The following is a 19,689-nucleotide window of genomic DNA, read 5'->3' on the forward strand; positions in this document are numbered from 1 at the left end:
GACTATTGAACTCACATCCATTAGGACCTTTCCAAAGATCCTTGTACCACCTGATTTCTTCACTATGTATTAACTGCCCTTTGCTGTCTTCTGCTTTAGTGCCTTTTAAATACCTAGCAGAGGTGTCTGAAGTATTCAGACAATCATCTGATGTGGCTTTGCATCAAAATAAATAAAGGAACAGAAACCAGGCCTATCAGAGGTGAAAGACTAGTATAAATCTCAATGGACCACCAACTTCCTCTCTCTCTTTCTTTAAATATGAAATAACTGGTATTTCTAGCATCCGCTTAAAGGTGTAGCATTGTCTGCTTAGACATATTTTAATATGGCAGCTGAAGATCATTTCAGAGGAATACAAAGTTTTCTGCCCTGAAGATTACCCATATATCTCAAAAGAAAGAAGCATATCCATTCTCTCACACATGATGCTGAGGCTTTTTCACCCTGTTTTGTCAAACATACGTTTTCCATTCTGGGTGCTTTATTTTACTTCCAGGGCTGGGCAGTCTTAGTTATCCACAATATCTTGCATCCGTTCGGGAATTGCCTGCGCAAGATTCCCTTGATGACAGTTCCCATTAGCACACATTCATTTACGCATACTTTTTTTGCATTTGTGAAATTCCTTTCTTCAAGTGGATATGAAAGATTATTCCTTTAATAGTCCCTTCCCCCCACGTAGATAAGTCTTATTCGGGGAAGCTGTCGCTCACCATGACCACTAGATCAAAGGGGCTCCAGCAGAAAGACTATCTCTGAATCTGTGAAGGATCACTTGTCCTCTAAGCCCTGGTTGGCATTCACATCAAATGGTGATACAATCCCATCCCACCTGTTTTAACTTCACAGGGTGCCTGGAAGAGGGGTATCTTCAGTAATACTGCTTCAGTCAGCCCACATACAACAAACTTCTGAACAGTTACTTCATACAATTATGCAAAATTTATTTGCTAAGCACCTCTTCCATCTTTTTCTGGGCAATAAAGCAATAAAGAAGACCTAGGCATAGCTGAGGTGACCGGCCAAGATGATCAGCTGCACATTCACCTAAAGTCAGCTCTACGGTCAAACAGCAGATCTCAAAACAGAATAGCGATTTTTAGTCCCTCTGAAGAGCGAGGGTTGACACTTAGCTGAAGGCAGACCGTGCCCTGAAAGGCCAGGCTGCAAGAGTTCGTTCTGGCAACTGAAAAATGGTGCTTGGCAGAGGGGAAGTTCCAGTCACCACCTTCTGTGAGGAGGAGTATCCTATCACGGGATTCACTTCGAAGGCTGGGAAGTGGGAATGAGATAGAGCTATCTTGAAATCTTCGTGTAACTCCAGAGGACATCTTTAGTGACCAGTGTCCTCACTTCATCCCCACGATAGATCTCCTTTTTCTCCCAAGCTGAAAGAAGTGTGGGCCCGGCAACACGTCACTTCAGCCAGGGTTAGATGGAAGGCATGTATATGGTTCTGAGCCGATCCATTATCAAAGTGGATTATTTCTTTCCAAGAGATATTTTCTCCCTATTAGGGACTGCCTTTGCTCACTGTGCGATCTATATTAACTTCAGTAGGGCCTGTCAGGCCCAATTATGAATCAGTTTTCTTGGTGCCTCTGAATGGCCTCGGCTTTCTGTAACACTGCAGCACTGTGATATCTGAGAACTGATGTGTCTGAACATCTGTTTTCAAACTTCAAATACGTTCATAACATGGATCCACATCCTGCTTTCTAACATCAGCCTGCTTTTTGAGGAGAAGTTTTTCAGCTACACAACGTATTAGGCTGAGTGGGATCCTACTAGCCCCTTACATGAGCATGAAGGCATGTTGAAGACACCACACACTTCACATTTGCTCACCTCCGTTCAAGACAGAGGCAAAACAAGTACAGCAACAACAGTAAATGATGATCCAGGATACTCTTTCCTGCCTGCCAGTTTCTCCACATTTAAGATGCTGTTCCCTCCAGTCTGCTATAGGGAGGAAAGGGAGGTTGCACTTTCTCAGGGGAATCGTAAGTCTCAGTCAAAACCAAAACAGTGCTCAGGAATATGCACAGGAATTATGAAATGATTAATCTGAAATTCTGAATTTTGGGGGGGAAAGGAAGAAAAAAAGAAGCCAGCAAGGAAAGCTGGTCAAGCTGGACCCTGCTGATGTAAGAAAATAATCCTGAAGAGGAAGCTCAGAAAGCAACGCTGACACCAGTGACTGAAAGGTGTTTCTGCCCCCATGCGACAAGCAGGCTGAAAAACCATGAGCATGTCAAAAATCCCCATTTCTGACCCACAGAGAAGTAAAAATGATTAGCAGGTCCCAAATGAAACCTCTGGGAGCTGGGAGAGGCAACATGTTCAATTTGGAATGTTTTTCTCAAGTTTTGGACGTTTTCCCTGTTGGCTTTGCAACAATTTTTAAAAATCAATAGAATTTTAAAACGTCCCTCACCCTCAAATACAGAAATAAGTCAAAATCAATTCCAAGTTAGTCCTCAAACTTCTGTAAAATATTTCTGCCATTAGAAAGTTTCCAAAGAGCAGAGGAAGACATAGGACATATTTTCAGTTTTAGCTCCTTGCACAGTCTTCGATACAGTCCAGCAAACAGCTGTCCAACCAACTTAAAGAAAACCACTGAGAAGAAAGTTGAGAGTAAGTTTAGAATAACATTGTTTGACTCAGATGATCTTGCGCAGCTACTCTTTCAGTTCTTCAGTTTGGAAAATTTTTGGAATTCAAAAGAGCCAAGAGGTATTTTTTAATCACAATGAAATTACTTTTTCCTCGCTCTTTATATTAAAACTATATATTACGCTTATATGACACTTTCATCCTGAAGGACTGCTAAGGTCTTTACAGATTTTCTAACTTTTGAATCTCCATCAGACATATGAAAAGCTTTCTCACATTTTTACTTGGAGCACAGCAGAACCCATTTCCATCTACATTTACAGTGCTAACAAGAGCCAACACCTGCTTATACTCCTCTAACAACCAACTAAAACTCAAGGCATATTTTTAAGAAGCATTTTTTTTGTACCATAGCTGCACTTTTGTGAATGAGAGCTGAGCCCACTGACATCTGTGGAGTTTTGCCTGAGTGAAAGACAACAGTTTTAGGCTCTTTCTGCATTATTTGTATTGACAGGTAGGGAAAACCAGTGATACCTGAAAGGCAGAACTGGCACTAAAAGATCAGGTGAGTGCTAGTTCAGAGATAAGGAAAAAGAATACCCTGAATTTGACTCATAAACCCCTCCATCCTTAATAAAGTCCAAACCTTACTGGAATTACAAAGGCACAACAGCTACGTAGCCAAAAAAGAACAAAAAGCTTTAACAGTAGCAATATCTACAACTCTCTTTTTGCTCCAGATTATCGGAGAGCACTTAAACTGTGCCTACTTACAAAATGCAAGATCCTCTCTCTGGAAAGGACAGTTTGTTAGCCTGATGCCAGGCTGACAGTGTCATCTTCTCAACCTGTTCCCAGACAGGTTGCCCCACTGACTTTAGCAGAAACAGAACGCTTGGATTATCTTAAAAATTCCTCAGCATCCTGCAGAATTAGGACCAGCTAGACACTGTTGCACTTGCTATTGACTGTTATCCTGGTATTAAAAAAAGTCTATCAAGTGCTAGGCACCCTGAATAGCCAATTCAATAGCCCAGTTTGCATGTAGCTTTCTTCTTTCCCTTTCTGCAGTCGAGCCTGAGCTTGGAATTCAGCTGCAAACACTTCAACGTTGATGATTCACTGTTTGAAGGACCTCCAGGGAAGTCCTACAGCACCTCCAGACAAAGTTCTCGCCTCTGGCTTTTCTTGGCTTGCAGGTTTATTACGCACCAGAGAGTTTAGACTTATTATACATCCAAATACAACTGAAATTCCAGGCCCATACATGTGCTGATGGACCCTGGAGCTCCTGATTATTATTACATATTCATATCAACTGAATGAGATGCTAAATTACAGTCTTGATCCCACACTGTGCCTCTGCACAGAGTCACAGCTGATGTTGATCCTCAACTGGAAGAATGGGAGGGGGTACAGGAAGATCCAGCTGTTGCTCATTTGACTCAAGAAAGAAACCATTTACTCTCTGATGTGAATGATGAGAACAAAATAGTGTGAGCAAAATAACATTCCCCACCCTTCATTTAAAAAAAAAAAGGGTAATATCTTCAAAACTGAGGCTGTAACTAAGAAGACAATGGCACATAATAATGGGAAATATCACTTCAAAGTAAATCTTTTTTTCCTCTCCAATTAATGCAGATTTTTATACTTTGTTTTCTCCTTAAAAGTTTGGCCAGAAAAATCTTCCTAAAGTTAATTTCTCTCAGGAGTAATAGGGCCAATGCAGCATTACACGTTAATGCTCTGGATTCCAATAAAAAAGTTGTTACCATAGCAAAAAGTATTGTTGCAAAGACAAAACACACAATGTAAGATTAAAGAAAAAAATCTGCAAAAAGTATTTCAGTGCTCAACAATAACGTAGGATATTTTAATTACGGAAAGATGAGCGTGTGCTACTGCTTCAATAGTCCTGCTGTGATGAAACAAACTGGCGCTTAAAAGACTCAGTTTTCAGAATGCAAATGTCTAAATTAGTGGATTTTTTCAAAGTTGGATCAATTATTTTTAACATTATTTGTATTATGCTGCTGCCTGAGGCCAGTCGAGGACTGGAGAAAGAGCTGTTGTGCAAGGTGCTGTACAAATGTAGTAAAAAATACAGGTCATACGTTAGAATTTGGGTTAATTTCAGGAAACAGATGGATAAAGCAAAAAAAAAGGTGAGTTGGGGTGGTACAGTCTGCAGTAATCTGAGCATAGCTGCTCATACAGTTTGTTGTGCCACTTCCCAATCACCCAGCATGTTCAGCAAGCATCCTGATACAAGCCAGTCTTAAAAGAAGTCTCAAATAAGGATACTGTTAGCTTCATAGGCTTCACGCACGAAGGACAAGAGAGAAAGCATGAAAGCGGATGCAGGAGTAGACGATCAGGTGGCAGAAGCTTGCATTGCTGGCACGCAGAGAGCGCTGTAAGCGATGATGCAATGCCATCTGAGCGGTAGGACAGGGCGAAACTGGAAGAGATAAGGACAAGCCAGTGGAACCTGTGACACAGCTAGGATGGAGGGCCAGGAAAATGATCTAAATAGCAGAGTGCTGAATGGACTCGGCCAGGGCGAGGTTGCAGCGAGAAAGGCCAGAGAGGAGAGTGCGCTAGTAAAACGCAAGCCGAAGGGAGCACAGAAAAGCCTTTGCATGTAGGAGTCCATGTGCATATGCAAAGGGGAGGTTCTCTACATGCCACGCTGGAAACAGCAGGAAGAGTCGCCCACAGACAGCCTGAGTGGGTCTAGAGAAGAGGAGGACGAGTCAAAAAGGAAAGGAGGTTGTAGCCTTTGGCAGGGGGATAACGTGTCTGTTCGCGGCAACAAAAGGAAAAGAGAATGCAAAAGAAGGTGCAAACATAGGACAGGGATTTGGGGGCAATGATCTAAAAAGAGAAAAGAAAAAGGACTCTGCAGAATAAAGGCAAGCGTATGAGGGAAGGAGAGCAACAGAAATACAAAGAAATTCGCTGAAGAGGGCAGTAACAAGAAGGGAAGGAAGAGGGCAGCATGTAATGCAGAAGGGGCCCATGGCAAAAGCTGTGTGAAAGGCAAATAGCCGTAAGTGAACAATTATACCCCACCAGCTATTAAAATAATGTTTAGGTTCCTAATTAACCCTCATAAGACCTTTGACTTCACAATGTTAACATTATTTTAATAGTTTGTGGGGGTGGAGTGGTATTTATTCACTTGTCTAAATCCTTTGAAATGCTAACGCTGAAGATGAAGCGTTAGCAGGCAGAATTGCCCCGCGCCAGGCGGTCGGCCTGCCGGAGATGCCCCGCTCGGCCGCAGCCGGCTGCTCTCGCCTGCGTTGTCTGTGGCCACCAGGAAGCGATGGAGAAAGAGACCGTGCCTTTGGTGTTTCTAGATACTTCCTAATGGAAAAGAAAAACAAACTCGGCACTAAAGGTTTCAAGCACAGAGGTCTAGCGGCTGTAAGCGCTTCTGTCCCTGTCTCTCTGGCCTCTCCCCAGAGCCCCATTTCCAGCCCTTCACGACTAGTTTTCTTTTGCTCTGTTTCTCTTTCCCTTCCTTCACAGGTTCCTTTCCTTCCCTCCCACCTGCTCCTATTGCCCTGCCACTCTTCCCCTCACCTGCTGCTCTTGGCCTTTCGCAGAGCAGGGAGACAGATTCCTCCTCCTCCTCCTCTCCGCTCCCGGAGCGCTAACCAGGGGAACGCGGAGAGCTCAGGCGAGCCAGTCATTCCCGGCTTCCCATCCTCCGTGCGGGCTGACGGCAGCCACGGTGCAGCCAGGGGAGGCAACTGCACGCAAGGTCCTCCGCAGCCCCTGCTCAGCCTCTCTGCCAACCGGACCGCACGTGGGCCGCTTCCACGCAGGTGGCATCTCCCAAAAACACAGTCGGCAAATTCGAAAGACTGCCCACTGAGTGTGTTGAAATTGTCATTTTCCAAATTTAAAAAATTTGGCCAAATTTCAAGTCCCCACTACAGAGTATGAAAGCACTGACCTTTCTTGCAAAGACAACAGCTGGAGTTCTTTTTTATACATACACATACATGCACGCACACACACACACACCCCCTTATACAGATACTCTGTATGCATGGACAAAACAATGTCTTTTTTCTTCCTAACCCCACTTGGAGAAATGGCTGAAGCATTTCAGATTAAACTGTCCAAAATATTTGCCCAAGGCAGACAGCATGGAAAATTTTGGCCCAAATGGTTTAAGTGTGGCAAAGTTATAAGCAATAGAAAATAGGGTCCTATAATAGAAAGTGTTGGGCAGCCTTGTGCCAGACATCACTATTTGTGCTGCTTGTAAGACTTCATTTTCTTTAATAGGAGCTGCATGGCGGGGCTGTAATACCCTGGGGCTTCCTGTCTTTAATTTCCTTTGAATATAATCTTGGTCTTAAGCCTTCCTTCCTAAATAACCTCTGTCTTTAATTATTTTTTTTAACCAAATTACAACTTAACAAGCACACATTCTCGTAAGACAGAGCCTCTAATTATCGAAATGACAGTGCCTCTTAGAATCTGAATTTCACAGTGTTTCAGTGACCAATTGAATAGGTCAGTAAATAATTATACACCATCATTGCCAAAAAATAATTAAATAGGATATTATAATAAGTCATTGTGGATACCTACACCTTGCATTACTCAGTCACCTGGATGATTCTTGTGGAGGAGTATTTTTTGAAGTGAGCAGTGCGGAGCTATATGTGCACAGTCCCAAGTGGTCTCACAATTAGTTAATATTTGGAAGTTTTATTAAACTATTTTGACTGGGATAAATTCTGAAGACATTTCTCAGTCCTTATTTAGGCAAAACTGTCACAAGAAAATGAAAGAGACATGAGGACATGGCTCACCACCTTGGATACAATGGATAAAATTATTCTTCTAGAGAGAATTGTTAGATTATTTTGCTGGGAATAACTTTCAGATCCTTAGAAAGGATGGTTTAATTTTGGATCGGGTTCACAGCTTCCCCAGACTCGCAGTATTGATGTGTTGCCTCATTCTCTGATGCGACATGAAATAGTCACGGTTTACGGAGTCAGGGTCTTTTAAACCTAAGCCAAATTTGCTGCAGTGTCCTTAACCCCCAAATCTTCCAGGACTGTAGCTTTTAAACTGGAATATCGCATTTTGAATGCGTGTCTGCTGCTTTGGGGCTCTGCTGTAGCACTAGGGGTCAGAAATTTCAGAATAATTTCTTTACACCACTTACAGAAATGTGCCCAGCTCTGGCCCTGAAACACCATTATTATAAATCCGTATGTCTCAAACACTTATCACATAATTCACACAGTCATACCTGGGGGGAATTAGACCCAAACAGTGATCCAAATAAAGATGGGTACTATCTAAACTGCTGAGTATTTAGGGAAATCTTTCACTCTGGCTAGCTCTGAGATCACTTACCCTACCCACGGGCTAGCCCCCCCACACACACACTTGTCTCTTCACTGCTGCACACAGGCAAAGACGCCTGGCACAGCAGATCTACTCTAAAAGCAGAAGACCACATCCATTCTAGTGGCTCACCCAGCTGCACCCCCTTTGCAGAGGCTGCGAAGAGGGTTTCCATGAGTTGTTACGGACGTGGACTGCCCAGAGCCTGTCCCATGAAACCCTCCTTCCCCGCTTCTCGGTGACTGGCAGCCTTCAGACCTTACCAACTTCGGATCAGTGCACCCAGCTGAACTAGAACCGAAAGCGTCTGCGTTCCTGTACCAAACTTCCTGAGTTACCCATGCATCTCCTCTACAATATATTTTTAAGTTATTCTTTGTGAGGTATTAGGGGTTCCTCCACGTTAAAAAATAACGTAGCTTCTTTTTAGGGACTAACAAAACCATAAAGCACTATCCTTAGAAAAAAAATTGCCAGTTGTTTCAAGTATGTATTCGGAGGGAAAATGAGTCTAATACTTAAATCTTTCCTTTAATTATCAGTAAAACTCTACAACAATGTTTTTGAACCTCAGTGTGAATATGAATGAAAATTTCTGAAATAGCTGAATTGCCTTATTCAAGGTAAAGGCCTGACTCGAGGAAAACTGATCCATCTTGAAAGCAAACTAGAAAATAAGGGCTACACACTTCTTCATGAGCATTATGCTAATCTAAATAAAAAGATGACTAACATCACCCTAGATTCAACTTTCCACAGCAATTAGCTGAAGTATCTCAATTTATCTTTCCCTGACAGTTTATGATTTTAAGGAAATTTGAGATTTTTTTTTTTAATGGACATTTTAGCACCATCTGCTGGTGTTAAAACTTGCTCTGGACACTGAACACCAGCTACCTGCTTCATTTTAACTTCCTCAAAGCTTGCTTCTGGCTCTTATTAGGAAAGGTTAATTGCTTGCTTTTCTACTACAGATCCCAAGATTGGTTTAGTAATTCATCTGAACGAATCATGCATCCAGATGGAATATACTTTCTGGAGGTCATGTATCAGGAGCAACACAATATTAAGGAAATAGCATATCTACAGTTACATCTAGGAGTAGATGTGATTGTTTATTCAGTTTAAGAAGGAAAGCTTCATTCCTTAAGGGATAAGCAAACTTTTCCCCTGATTTGTTCTGAGTAGATAGCAATATTTAGACTAAAGAACTGCGCTATGATGTTGGAGATCTGGTGTCTGTTCTGCATAGTCAAAAAGACACCTGCTAAAATTATCTCTAACTATATCCAGTTATATAACTGTGTGACTTACCCCACCTAATTCATCCAGTTGCTTTTTTATTTCCTCAGCATGCTTCCAGCTCAGCACCAGTTCCCTCCAATTCACAACCTCCTGGGGTTTAGATAGCCTGGAAGCACCTTAGCAAGTGCTCAGACTAGGTCTCTGATGCCTTTCTATAGTGCCTGTCCTGAAAGCAAGAAACATCTCCCACATCCAGCATGTTTCATCTGTGCCAGCATTATTCCAAGCTCACAAAATTCCTCTCTCTGAGACTTGCCAAACGCCTAAGTTTAACTCTGACAGCCTCAGAGATCACCAAGAAACCTGCCATGGACTTTGTGGACCCCTCAGAGGGAAGGGTTACACCCAACCCATTTGGGTTCAGGCATGTCTAGTGAGCAGATACACCAAGGCAATTTCAAGTTGTTCTGTTGCGGCTGTTCTTTGTATCAGTGACTCCTAAGACATGAAAAACCAGGAATGGACCTAGGGATCGCTTTTTCAGTCTTCCCTTTCAAAACTCAACATTCATCTTCATGGCTTATACTTCAAGCTGTGTCCCATCTTGATAATCTCCTGCACACTACCATCACAGCCCTATCTGTACATCTTTCATGTACCCATCACTCTAAGGATTACATTCCTTCCCTTAATTGTCCTTTCCTTCTTTCCTCCACTCACAATGTCCATGGTTTAAAGCTGGAATTCAGTTGTCTGGACCTTAATGGGATGCAGAGAAATAATCTCTTCAACGAGTGCATTCCAGATTGTTGTAAAAAGCTGGTGTAGAAGGAGTAGACAGTATGAATGCCAGTTTAACAGCATGATGTGTCCAGCTGTTAAGGGCTAGCAACAGGGCTGGGAAATGAGAGGAGTCCTTCGCATTGCAGCAAGACTACATGCATTGCTTCTAATAAAGATGTAAGCAGGCTCCAGCACAACAGTGTCCTGCCATGGTCAGCTTAGGCAGCAGTTGTCCCAAAGAAGCTAAATAACCATGAGACAATTAATTACCTTTTGCTTTCCTTCCAGCCATAGAGATAAGGTTAAGCAAAGCCCAAACCCTGCTTGCCCATAAATTCTCTATCCCAGAGAGTGGTGACTGAAGACTTTTCAGATAGATGTTCTTGGGTAAGTTTTCAAAGTCATGCTCAAGAGGGTCAAGTCAAAAAATAATTCCTGTTATTTGTTAAAAAGATTTGTGTGTACACCTCCCACATTCACTGCTTTGAAATGGACCCCTTAATGTCTGGAGGGGATACAAAGCCTATGGCTCTTCTAAGGTTTCAGAAGGAGGAAGAAAGGCCATGACCCTTAATAAAGATTATTCTGCAGAAATAGGACTACTTGCTTTTGCATAATCTTCTACAAAAGAAGCTTGACAAAAGGTGCAGTGTAGTAATCTAAACCAGTTCCTGAAGAGCTGTGCAGAATCAAGGAGGACCTTGGACACATTACATGGGTTGATGGACAAACCATCTTCAAGAAGTCTAGGCAGTTCCAGTCAAAGTTCCCAGTCTCTCTGGACTGCAAAATAAAAAGGCAAATTTAGTACCATTACCCTAATGATATCTTCTGACACTGGCGAATGTCAGTTCAAACTCATTTCTAAATTGCTTCTCCCTGTGTGAATATCATTCATGATTGTCTAACTTGCATCAATATCAATGAGCTTCAGAAAAAGGTTTATCAAGAAGAGCTGATGTGGGTGGGGAGGGGTTAGAAAATGTTTTGCTGTTTCAGCAGAACAGAAACCATGGGAGCAAATTAATTTGGGCAAATTTCCCATTAAAACAAAGCCAAAACCTTTTAAAAATGTCCATAAGTTGAACTGTCCTTCCCAAAATATTTTGAACAAATGAGTTCCTTTGAATTGCAATCTACTTCTCCTTTTCAAATTTAAATGAATGTATAGTCAAATAAGAAGTCAAAGGTGAAATGAAGACTTTCCAAATTTAATAAAATGAATTGCCCTGACCTCAAAGACAGCATTAGTGGCAGGAAGGCACCCCTCTGCTTTGGGAACCGATTGCGCACCGTCACCCATGCAGCTGGGTTCTCCTGAGCTCCACTGCGGCTTTTCCCAGTGGCTGCATATAGATGGGCAATGAGTACATATGGGAAGTAAGAGTGAGGTACTGAGCTAGAGATGTCCTGTAAAGTCATATGTGAAGCTAAGTGAGACTAATAACTGTGTGGATATGAGCTCATTTTTAAAAGATTGCCAAGTGCATTAAGAAAACGGAGTTGGCTTTCAGTAAGAGCAGCAAAGCATCCGAATTATGCACAGCAAATTTATCTAAAGAAAAATGTGTTCTTGTGACATTTGCCTACTAACAGATATTTACATTAGACATTTATATAATTTTCCACAAACTTTTAATATCTGAATGTAGCTTACATACATCCATTAAGAAAGTAAATAATGGAAATACTTATAGAATTCCTAGTTATTCATCTAGAGCTCTGATTCTGGGTTTCTGATGTCTCCAGAGAAAGCAGATGATGTGATATTGTTAATAATACGTGGTGCAACAGATACAAGAAGTTGTTATATTTGTTTCATTAAATGACCTGACTGGCAAATTATGGAGAAAATTTTACATTTAGAAATAGCAACATTTTAATTAAGTGAAAAGACCAGACATTAGTTGAAACTGAAAGACTTATTTTAATTGTGTTCCTCACACACTCATCCTATAGGAAGTAAGAAGTTTCAGAATAAAGAATAAATTTGAACTGGAAACCCCCAAGCATCCCTCAGCCTTGATCCCCCATATCAGAGAAAGGAACAAAACTTACTATGTGGTTGTCAGAGTTCTTGATGCAGTTCCATGTTAACCCACTTCCTTTCGGTGACTGGTTTCAGATCTGGGCATTTTGTGAAAAAGAAATGCCATACCTGCACATATCATGAGAACATTTTCTCAAGAGCAAGGTTCTTTCACATTTTGGAAAAGAAGAAAGAAAAGTTTTCCATGCATAAAATATTTAAGTTTAATGAAAGCTCCTGGATCAATTGCAATTTTTTTTTCCCACATGAAGCACAAACTTGCAAGCCTTTAGGATTTTCACAAGAGAAACAAAAGAACTTCGAAGTGCAGAAAAGGTCATTTCTAAGTCTGACAGGTGCTCCTCCATCCATAGCTCCTCCTGCCCTGTCTTCTCTGGCTTTGTGTGAGCTCAGTCCCCCATATAATTACATTAGGCTACTCAATGTACTCACAACAGAAAGAAATGGCTTCGGTGATGGGAGGATATTCCATCGGTCTTGCCAAGCACTGGTCTCACTAGATGAACAGGGATAGTGTTGGAGCAATTGCCAGCAGTACTGGTAATACAAGTGTTACCAGGCATAAGCAAGTAATTCCCCATCTTTACCTCTAACCTAGCTTGGGCATTCATTCTCCTTGGGTATTTTGGCTGCTGCTGGAGGAACACAAATAGCATCCTGTTCAACTCTGATATGATAAACTACATGTTTCCTCTTGGAACTAATCCAGCTTCCACTGGAAGCAACAAGAAATAGGACCTTTAATAAACTATGAGACACGTATTGCCCTGGAAGTTAGTATTTGTTCACTTCCTAACCAGCACTATTGTTCAGATAACCTCTGTTCCTCCAATCCAACACAACAAAACTGACAGTCCACTAAGCCTGTGGGTGGCTAGATAGATAGGGAGACGGATAGACAGATATTTTGACTGAGATAATATCCAAATATCTCATTCATGGCTGGAGGTCTGGATTCTTTACGTGGAAATCCTGAGTTTGGTCCACACTAGTTACCATGGTACTAGCATTCACAGGTTATTGTGCTTGGGTGGAAGATGCTATGAGAGTAATATATTGTCATTCTGGTTCAGAACTTGGGGGCAAAGTGAGCTGGCGTGTGCTGACATGTAGTATTAGCATTTCAGATCAGTAAATCTGTATACACTGTAAAAAGATGGAATAGTAACAAACCCCTACTTCGAAATGTACTTCTTAAGATACAAGTATTTCTTAACTTGTATTTAAAAAAAATGCAGTTGCAAAATTTCAAACTAGATTTCAAGCTCTTGAAGTTCATAGAGTATCTGGAGATGGCATTTCTGCTTCCAAAAGTACCCCTTGGCTTGAATCAGAAGAGGAAAAGCAAGGCCAAGCCCAAGTATTAGGTATACAAAGAAATCAAGAAAGGAACTACTAGTACACTGCAGTGAAGCTGTGCTTTAGGTGACAATGAATTCAGCAGCAACAAAATATTACTCTCACAAGGGTTTTTATTAGCACAATATAACCTGATAGCAAAAAAAAAAAAAAAAAAAAAAAAAAAAGAAAAAAGAAAAAAGAAAAAAGAAAAAGAAAAAAGAAAAAAAAGCTGCCCTTCCCCCTCCCCAGGTCATTATTCAGGTGGGAAAAAAAAGAAAATCTTGAGCAGAAATCCTTTCAGACCATCATGAAAAGGTCTAAGCACAGCCCTGGTATGGTGTAATGAAATTAAAAAAGATGTCATGTAACCATGTCAGCCACATCTGTGACCCATATGGTGCATGTAACAAGAGCATATGTCTATACCTAAAGAGAACATTATATGTTGCATAAGGCTAGGGCAAATGTAAAAGTGAAGTAGAACACCTTCACATTACAAACACAGTTTGTTATTTGTGTCACATCAAAGAAAGAGTCTCTAGGAATTATTGCTCTCTGAAGTCATTTAATTATGATTAAGTGATCTAAGAATTAGTGTAAATGGTATTTTATACCCCAGTGAATTAAAGTATGAGATCTAGTCAAGGTGAATAAGATTTACGGCCAAAACTCATGCAACCTTACAGTAATTTCATGACACTTTTACTACTAGCCTAGACATTTCAGTTCTTGAAATAATTAAAAGTACACAAGCAAATTCTATTCTTTGGACACCTATAATAAACCATGGGCAGAACAGAGAATAGGTTGCTTCACATGTGATTTATGCATTTCCCCTTTTATTATAACAGGGACAAAGATGATGCAGGGCAAATAAAACCTTTTGAGCTTGTTAAAAAAAGAAAGAGAAAAGGAAAAGTAAGCATAGTAGGATGTCCACAAATCTCTTTCAATTGGACTAAATCTGAGCCAGAATAAAGTCCCCCATCACAAGGCTCATCTCTGGTTAATCCCAAATACCTATCTGCTAAAGAACACATTTGTTTTGTTGTGACCTCATGCATAATATGAGCAGGTAAATCAGCCAACTTGTTTTAAAGATGCTGAGGGACTTCTCTCAGATTTTTAGCTCTAAGGAAAACTACTCCCAGGTATTTGCCTTCAAATAGAAATAAGAGCGTCCAAGAAGAATGTATAACATATCGGCGAATAGTTATATTTCACAGCTTTTCCAGTTGGAAATAAACTCGTTTTCCAGTGACAACTGTTAATCCACTCTCCTCTAGAGTCTCTGTCTGAAAGGCTCCAGGTAAAGAACAGAAACTTGGCTGACAGAAGAAAGTACCAGATGGCTGCTGGGATGGGAAAAAAACTGAAGAGAAGAAAATAGTGAAATGCGAGTTGTAGAAATAAGGATTGAATCACAATCAAAATGTAAGTAGAGAACCAGAGCCTTCAGACTTTAACGGGAGCCATGTTAGCAACATAGCAGCTACCCAAGTGGTAAATTGGAGGGCCTCAAGAGGCCCTCAGAGTGCACCACAGTGTTAATTGCATGAATTACATGTGTAAAGAATGCTCTCCGAATCGTCGCTTTTGGCTGATGTAGCCATACATCTGCACAAACCTATCCTCCTGTACATAGGATGTGTAAGCCTGAATACCCAGGCATGTCTCTTTCAAGTGTATACAACTGCCAATGCAAGTGTGCATGTCACACACAAACTGTGCACTTTTTCAGTCCTTTAAAGGACTTCCAAATTCCCGATGATCTATTTGGAATGGAGAGCTAAGCAACGGAGTAGGCAATGCATTTACCTTCAAGTAGTATTATTAGTTTGGCAACGTTGTAAGGATGAGGATCATAAAAGTCATCAAAATTAATCTGCTAAAAAGTAATCACTAATTTTAATGGTCATGCCATGATATCTTTAGCAGACAGTGGTGTGGCGGAAAAGAAAATCTGGGACCAAAATTTAGTTCTAAAGATAAAACACATTAACTGACTTATGGTCACAAATGAGAGAGTCTCATAGGTCAAGAACACACATGTTCTAGACCTATTGCTGACCTCCTTCTAGCTCTAGACACTAAAATGTAATTCAGTAACACCTTTATTACCTGTCTCGTTTGATATCCTTAGCTTGCCTTCAGAAATACTGCCCTAAAAGGACTGTATTAATATTTGTGAATACCCAGATATGCATCCAGTTTTGCATATTTGTGTGGTATTGTCTCCACAGCTGGGGACAAGCATGGTCATTATGTATGAATAGGGCCACCGTGGTCAACTGTGCTCAGTGACAGCAGCTCAGGCATTCATTTTGTATCTGTCCTGAAAAAGTATGTCTTTGGGGGATGTTTTCAAATGGTTAGGCACACAGCTAATGCTGTTTATGAAATAACAAGTGCTATATAGCAAGCTCGGTAACACAATGGTTGTTCTCAGCTAGCCCAGACACCCAGACTCATCACACCCGTTCTGAGGCGCACCCCTTCGCCACCTGTCCCTAGCCACAGCACTGCGAAACAGCCTTCCAGAATATCCCTGTTTTCCCTTGCCTTTCTTCTTCATTTGCCTCTCCTTCCCTTAGATGATCTTCAGCCCACTTGGTATTAGAGACTTCATTAAAAAATTCCAGTTGAACTGAACTAGCCGACTCTTATTGCCAGTGAAATTGCTTTTTCTAAGAAGTCTGCGTGGAAGACTAGCACCTGGAGACACTAGATAGCTCAAGGGATTGGTAACGGGCTATGGAATATTTAACCTCTAGGGTATTGGCTTAAATCCAGAGTCAGGACCAAACTTGAAGCATCAGTCTCTTAGGCAGGCTGCCACATGACACCTTTAAAAATTATACCCCTTCACTCAGGGGAGCCCTTGCCAGCCTTCTGCTGAGAAACTTTCTCCTCCCTCCAGCCTGAACCTTACAGCTGACACCACGGCAAACTGGAAGGCTATAATTTAGAAACGTGCAAAGTGTTATGCCAGCACAAAATAAAAGCTTTAGTGCAACTGTATGAACAACCCTATGAACTAGATTTAGTGGTCTTCCAAGGACTGAAAAGTAGAGCTATGATTTTGCTGTCGACATATGCTGTAACATAACAGATAAATGATAGAGCTTGGCTGTGCCCAAAGCCTAAAAATCAACAGTCAAAAAGAGGCTATATGCAATTATGCCAGCAATCTTTTTTTCCCCCTCTATATTGCATTTTTATGGATCAAAAATCCAACGACCTAAATCATAACCATAATTAATAAACAAATAAAAAGGAGAAATGTAATAGTTTTTAAGGGAAAATAAATGGTAGTAAGGGTAGAAACCATCAAAATCAAAAAGCACTTAAAACCAAGCAACACAATGGAAGTTTAGTCTGTTCTAAACGGAAGACATTCCCATGCACCTTTTCCATACACAGCAGCAGCAGCCGCCTGCTCCTTCTCTGTGATAGTCTTGGAAAGAAAATTCCTGCACCATTCCCTCCCCTCCCTCTGCATTATTGTTGTCCACAGCAGATTTCTTCACACCCTTCATTGAGCCTGATCCTCTTGCTCTTTGAGCAAATGCAAAATGATTCCCATTTGATGTTTTGTATCACTGCTCATCTCACTGAAAATTCAGTAACTCCCTCCATTAGTGACTCCCAACTTAGCAGGTCTGTGACTGTACAGTATCAGTGAAAGCACAGCTGGAGAAATAAAACCCGTGTAAATAGCTGAAAAGATAGGTAAAAGTCTGGGCACTGATCCAAAAACACTAAACTACAGACTCCCAACATCTGGTTCAGGGTGGATTCCAAGAAAGACAGAAAGACAGAAAAAGAAAGACAGAAAGAAAGGATTGATTTCGCTGTATATTTTTTTTTACATAAGGTTTTCATTTATTTTTTAATTCATCAAAAATTGCACCCAATTATTATGGTTTCATTTCTTCACCTTGCTGCATCCTGTTGCTTCACTATTTTAGCCATATTAATGAGAAGGAAGCAGTGCCTTGGGCAGGATTTATAAGGAGCCCCCACTTTCATACTTGCATATTTTATAAAAGCAAGTGACAGACAAGGAACTCTAAACCTTATTATCCAGCCTCTCTTTTTAGCTAAATCTGGGCTTCTAACATACGTATGATAATTTTATATGGATTTCATGATCTTTCAGGCACGTGGTCTCAACAGAACTAACCCCGAGCTCATGCAGGCGCTGTGGACACCAGAACGAAGCCCACACAGCTGAGTACTTACATGAGGACCCAGGACCTCACCACTTAGACCGGAGCTGCATGAAGTATAATCTTCTGCTTTAACAGTTTTATTAGCTGAGAGATTCAGCTGAGGAGTTCAGAGACAACAGCATCATTTTCAAAGCTCACATATGATTTAAAATCACAAAGCTCCCTGCTTCTCAGGGATGTTTGTACATGTTTCTTCTTTCTAAAGTACTTGGGCTCTTTTCAAGCTCCCACCTCACTGCGTTGAATGAGCGTGTCACCTCTTACACAAACCACTGGCAGTTCTGGCCAGGCAGATTGCCCCAGGCTATCTGCACCTGACGTCCACCACCGATACCTTCAGATTAGCCTTCACCCGCCTTGCTCAGCAAAGAGCTAAAGATGCTGTTCCCGAAGACGGCTTGTCTTTCTCGGACAACATTACTGCCAAAGGGACTCTCCCCCGAGCAGGGAGCTCTCTGCCTCGTCTGGGTGTCTTTATTCAACAGTAGCTTTTGCTTTGCCTAAAGCATCCGGTAGCAGACACGTGCAGCCAGGCCCCCCCGCTCGCGCACCGGCTTTGCCCCCGCTGTTTCCCAGGGCTCCTGCACCGGAGCCGCCTCGGGGCTCAGCGCCCGCGTCGCTCCTTCCCACCGCTGCCAGCAGCAGCCAAACCTCAAAAACCCTTGATGCACGCACTCGCAAGAACCGTTAAATGCAGAAACGAGATACAAACGGCTATGAAAAGCCTCCAGACGATTTCAAATTTACCTACTTTGTGGTCCAGTGCTGCCTCACTCAGAGATGAGGCACGAGCGCTCGTGCACTTTCCAAGTGTTTTCATAAGCGTACAAACAGAGAGCGAGAAAAAAAATATACAGGTGTAACTGTGTGATTCTCCCACCCAACTGTTAATTCCTCTCTACACCTCGGCAAGATATGCACCTTCTCACCTTCTCCTCTCTCAAGCCAGAAAGAAGAAACACAGAGTTTAGGACTCGTGGCCAAGCAAGTGAGCAGCCACGCTGGACACAGACCATCTCTCCTCCTCCACAGCACTGTGCCCTAGCTGCGGGTACCAGAAAATTGATTTCCATCAGAAGACCCTTTATGCAACGAGTCAGTGGCTTCCAGTTAATGCACACTGCCAGTGAGATTGCAGTAGGCCAGTAACTGTATCTCAGTCCGTGATGATGTTTCCACTTCAGAAACAAGGCAATGACATTATTGAAACAGGAATCCTGTTAGGCCATTGATTGCTGATACAAGGAGACGAATTCTGTCCCTCAGAAACAAAGTCCCCGAGAAATAAGGAAGCTCCCATTCTCCAAGATCTGTGCAATTTATTCTTTGAGACTGGAGCCTACGGGCAGTAATTGCATATGCATATTACTCAGACTGAATTATTTTCTTGAAAGTATCTATTTAAATGATGCCAGTTTGTAAGACTGTCTTTGCTACCTGCTCCTAGGCTGCTGCCTCGGAAGGACCAGCTGGGTCCCCCAGCTTGCCCATGCCCTGTCGCGCCAGCCCGGCCCTGAGCTGGCCCTTCGGTGAGCACACGCCGCTCTCCAGACCGCCTGCAAACAACTGACTCACTCTGGAAACACTTGACTGATGTTCCACTGCCGCGGGCAGAAGAAAGAAGAAAGCAGCTTGCTGCATAGTTCACAAAAAACGAGAGCTTTGAAAACTGGCTGATAGGCCCTCCACCCATACCTCTGTGCTACCCACATCAGTCTAAACGCATGTGCTCACACCCGGGCACCTAGATCACACGCTGAACTAAAGGAACAGTGGCAAACGAGAGAGGTAATTTCAAATCAAGCAAAATTTCCTTCTGAGTTACACTAACAACACCTCACAACAAAAGCAATGCTGAAGCTGCATGACGACCCTGATGCAATCCAGTGCCCTTCACTCCATCTCCTCTTGCAGTTATTAGATTCCTCTGCAGTCACTCACCTGGCAGAAAGCTAACCCAGAAGGACAGGACGAGATGGGACCGTTTTCTGCTGAGTTTCTTTCCAGCGAGTTTGGAACTGC

This window comes from Dromaius novaehollandiae, chromosome 11, assembly GCF_036370855.1.
Source record: "Dromaius novaehollandiae isolate bDroNov1 chromosome 11, bDroNov1.hap1, whole genome shotgun sequence".
Classification (NCBI taxonomy): domain Eukaryota; kingdom Metazoa; phylum Chordata; class Aves; order Casuariiformes; family Dromaiidae; genus Dromaius; species Dromaius novaehollandiae.